This window comes from Procambarus clarkii, chromosome 93, assembly GCF_040958095.1.
Source record: "Procambarus clarkii isolate CNS0578487 chromosome 93, FALCON_Pclarkii_2.0, whole genome shotgun sequence".
NCBI lineage: Eukaryota > Metazoa > Arthropoda > Malacostraca > Decapoda > Cambaridae > Procambarus > Procambarus clarkii.
Window position 1 is genome coordinate 7,271,750 of NC_091242.1, and position 5,506 is coordinate 7,277,255.

The following is a 5,506-nucleotide window of genomic DNA, read 5'->3' on the forward strand; positions in this document are numbered from 1 at the left end:
CTACAAGATGACCTGGATAGACTGAGTGAATGGTCCAACAAATGGCTGTTGAAGTTCAACCCGAGTAAATGCAAAGTAATGAAACTAGGCAGTGGAAACAGGAGGCCAGGCACAGGATACAGAATAGGAGATGAAGTACTTAATGAAACAGACAGAGAGAAAGATCTAGGAGTTGATATCACACCAAACCTGTCTCCTGAAGCCCACATAAAGAGAATAACGTCTGCGGCATATGCGAGGCTGGCTAACATCAGAACGGCGTTCAGGAACCTGTGTAAGGAATCATTCAGAATCTTGTACACCACATATGTAAGACCAATCCTGGAGTATGCGGCCCCAGCATGGAGCCCGTACCTTGTCAAGCACAAGACGAAGCTGGAAAAAGTCCAAAGGTATGCTACTAGACTAGTCCCAGAACTAAGAGGCATGAGTTATGAGGAAAGGCTGCGGGAAATGCACCTTACGACACTGGAAGACAGAAGAGTAAGGGGAGACATGATCACAACCTACAAAATCCTCAGGGGAATCGACCGGGTAAACAAGGATGAACTATTCAACACTGGTGGGACGCGAACAAGGGGACACAGGTGGAAGCTGAGTACCCAAATGAGCCACAGAGACGTTAGAAAGAACTTTTTCAGTGTCAGAGTAGTTAGTAAATGGAATGCACTAGGAAGTGATGTGGTGGAGGCTGACTCCATACACAGTTTCAAATGTAGATATGATAGAGCCCAATAGGCTCAGGAATCTGTACACCAGTTGATTGACGGTTGAGAGGCGGGACCAAAGAGCCAGAGCTCAACCCCCGCAAGCACAATTAGGTGAGTACAATTAGGTGAGTACACACACACACACACACACACACACACACACACACACACACACACACACACACACACACACACACACACACACACACAGTCAAGCATAGGCACATGAAGGCACAAGACAGTAGCACACACACAAACACCCCCCCCCCACCCACAACACACAGACACAAGCACCCAAACACACACACTCACACAAACACCCCCCCCCCCACCCACAACACACACACTCACACAAACACCCTCCCTACCACCCACAACACACACACTCACACAAACACCCTCCCAGCTTCATTATTTATGCAACGTGAACTCGCGTTCCCTTTCGCAACATCCGCAGGTAATCCGGGTTCAGAATCTGGTATTCGCGAGCGTGTTTACTTGCAGATTTGACCTCTCACGTTTCTCATTTAATGTCCATTTTCACCCAGCGAACCTTGAGCCGAGTGAGGTAGTATAAAGGCTTGTTATCTTGAGGTTATCTTGAGATGATTTCGGGGCTTTTTTAGTGTCCCCGCGGCCCGGTCCTCGACCAGGCCTCCACCCCCAGGAAGCAGCCTGTGACAGCTGACTAACACCCAGGTACCTATTTTACTGCTAGGTAACAGGGGCATAGGGTGAAAGAAACTCTGCCTATTGTTTCTCGCCGGCGCCTGGGATCGAACCCAGGACCACAGGATCACAAGTCCAGCGTGCTGTCCACTCGGCCGACCGGCTGTTATCATCGGGTTCTCTATGTTCTTTGTTGTCCTGTAATTATGTGTTAATGGTATACTTCATTAAATTCTATTATGCAAATGGACGTCCCCTTAGCCATTAGAGGGGTTACCCATAAGTTTGGTCCAGATGCACAGTAAACTACCACTCACAGGATGTGTCTGCAGTGCCCATTAAACTACCAATCACCGTCGTAATTAACAGACAAATGTTGAGCAGTATCTTGGTGAATGTCAGCCGTTGATCTAAGCCCTGTGTCACGGGAGACATCTCCCGTCACGCAGGGTGCAGTCGCACCTCCACAGATCTCCAGTACCAGCTCTTGATACTGGTAATGGCTCAAAAGGGCCACCACTTACGGGCTATTCATGCCCGTGCCACCTTTTGGGTGGCTTAATCTTCATCAATCAATTTTAAGCCCGGTGACTATAGAGGATCCTCAATAAGTCTTTACAGGTTTTCTGACCCCGACGATGGGGTTACTTCCCCATCGGAAGAAGTGACCCCATCACTTCCCCCAAGAAACCGGGAGAAACACTTCTTAAATGACTCACCGGGTCACAATCCTTCATTCATTGAAAGGTACAATCAGTAGTGTGTTCTTGGAGACCCCGCACCCTGACCAGACCTGACAAAAAGTACAAGGTATCCACTCGAGAGAGTCCAATAGTGGGTAGAGACCAACAGAGTCCAATTGAGTCCATCTAAGACCTTCCTACGTGCTGCTGTGTCACAACGGGAGATCACACGGCTCCCCGCTACTGGTGCTCCACATGCAAGGGATTTTCTTTTATCAATACCTGTACCTTCAACGGGCACATATACAGACCAATGTACACTTCTTGTTACAGTACTCTTCAGGCTTGTTGCACAAATTCACACTGGGGTAAAAGTATATTTGCAACAAGGAGGAAGCCGACCAATATAGCTTGCACGATCTGCAAATGCGGAAGCTTTAAGCGTTGGCAATATAGGAAAATTAAATTAATGGCATCAAGAAAAGCTTTGCCATAACCCAGTTCCAAGCAGACTCTCAAGTTCTTCAGACCTAAAATTCTGAAAGTCTTATGAACAAATCCACAAGGGCCGTGACGAGGATTCGAACCTGCGTCCGGGAGCATCCCAGAAAGTCTTGAAAGTCTTGTGTGACCACAAGATATGGTCATACTCTGACCCTGGAAGAATGGCATCTTCGCTCGTAGCAACGGTATATATAAGATCCTGGAAGAATAAGAGAGAGTAGTTTGGTGTCTTCCAGTGAGGTCCGGGTGGTGGATAACACCATTTGTGTGACTATAGATTTATTAATTCCTAGATAATTGAATGGTAGAAGAATCGTTTAATATCTTTAGGTTTTCACCCCCACAGTTTCTTATATATTATCTCCTTAGTGGTGATATATATAAATGTAAATATATATACTTTTATTTGGTAAAAATATACTTTATTCCTTAATCATCAAAATCCTATCAAGCAGTTAAATTTACAGTTTATAACACGAAATTCAAGGAATTGTGACGAGTTTACCCCTCAGGATGTACCTTTCCCAATTGTATACTGCGTGAGCTACAGAGCACATCAAGTCCTACCAAGTAAACTAACTTGACAAAGAAGCTTAGCGGAGATATGTGCTCAGAATCGTGGTGATGATAATGATAGAGGATGCCTAAATATTAACCTCAAGTCAAACAAGCCGCAAACAGAAGCCTCCGTTCTGTAGTTTACATGTAAACTGAGCCAAAACAATCCTATGCTTTTCGCAGATGTTCTAATGTCCAATAGTGGATAGAGACCAATACAGATGGGAGACAGATGGAAGCTGCGCTACAAATGATCATCTTGAATCCATATGTTTTGGATTGGAGGAGATTGGAGGAGATTGGAAGAGATTGGAGGAGATTGGAAGAGATTGGAAGAGATTGGGGGAGGTTGATTGAGAGGAGATTGGAAGAGACTGGAGGAGATTGGAAGAGATTGGAAGAAATTGGGGGAGGTTGATTGAGAGGAGACTGGAGGAGATTGGAAGAGATTGGAAGAGATTGGAAGAGACTGGAGGAGATTGGGGGAGGTTGATTGAGAGGGGTAGAGACTCGGGTACAGCCGGGTACCCCATCTAATGTCTGTGTATTTACTATTTGTGCTTGCAGAATCGAGCTATTAGCTCTTGGACCCCGCCTTTCTAACCAAACTATTTCTTCTCAATTATATCTAACACACGCACTAACACACACATTCCCATGAAGCAGCCCGTGGCAGTTGTCTAACTCCCACGTACCTACTTACTGCTAGGTGAACAGGAGCATGAGGGTGACAGAAACTCTGCCCGTTTGTTTCCGCCTCGGCGGCCGGGAATCGAATCCGGGCCATTAGGTCTACGACTCCCGAGCGCTGTCTACTCCCCTGTGTACTCACCTAGTTGTGCTTTCGGAGGTTGAGCTCTGGCTCTTTGGTCCCGCCTCTCAACCGTCAATCAACAGGTGTACAGGTTCCTGAGCCTATTGGGCTCTATCATATCAATACAATCACACACACATCTTGGCTCTTACACACACACACACACACACACACACACACACACACACACACACACACACACACACACACACACACACAATGTGTGTGTGTGTGTGTAATTACCTAAGTGTAATTACCTAAGTGTAGTTACAGGATGAGAGCTACGCTCGTGGTGTCCCGTCTTCCCAGCACTCTTTGTCATGGTCTGTGTGTGTGTTTCCGTCGAATGTCATTTATTCTCGTCTTCTAGACTAAAGCCATTTTATATTATGACTTTTTGTTCACTATAATACAATTCGTCCATCTTTTAATTTACTACTTCGATCCATCTCTCTCTCTCTCTCTCTCTCTCTCTCTCTCTCTCTCTCTCTCACTCACTCTCTCACTCTCTCTCCCTCCTGCCCCACCAACACCTCATTCCTCAGGGGCCCGTAACTCAACGCTAATCACCTTAAACATTACGATAAATTTGCCCAAGATCTTACCGATGTGGAAATTAAAACTCCATTTGTGAAACTTGGTGATACAGGACACGGAAGATGACGCTCGTTTGTCTCTAAGGGGATTTGAGGAGGAGGTGGGGAATGGGGTAAAGAGGGAGAAAGGAAGAGGGAGAAAGAATGAGGGAGAAAGAATGAGGGGAAGAAATGAGGGAGGGGGCAGGAAGAGTGGGATAGCTTGAGTAGCGAATGGGTAGCTTATGACAAGATGGAATCAGGGTGACGTGTTATACAAATGAATTAGTTTTAAAACAACGAATTTACAGAATGGGCTGAACATGAATTCCCAAAGAAACGAGAATTACGCAGGCGATGAGTCACAATAACGTGGCTGAAGCATGTTGACCAGACCACACATTAGAAGGTGAAGGGACGACGACGTTTCGGTCCGTCCTGGACCATTCTCAAGTCGATTGTGAGAATGGTCCAGGACGGAGCGAAACGTCGTCGTCCCTTCACCTTCTAGTGTGTGGTCTAGTCAACGAACATTACCACACCAATAATCCACTTGTGCAACAATGTACAATTGGTAAATCGGCATATGAGCAGAGAGAATTAGTTTTAGAGAAATGTTCTCAAAGAGGAGCTCTCTAGAGTTTGAGTAGTAGAGAGAAGATCCTTTAATTGCCCTCGTTTAGCTAGTCACAGTGGTGATGACTGATGGTCAATTATAGCGTTAAACCCTGTCTAGAGAACACAGCTAACTGGTGCTTTAATATGCACATCTGTTCAAATTAATAAAGATTGTAATTTTGATAATTAACGTTGGTTGTTCAAAAATAAATTTTTTATTGACAATAATGTACACGCGTTGAATCCTGTACAGAATTGTGAATCCAGCCAGAATTGCACAAAAAATTATCAGTTAAATAAATAAATAAATGTTTATTTAGGTAAGGTACATACATACAAGAGATTTTTACAAAGATTGGTGGACTTATAGATAGA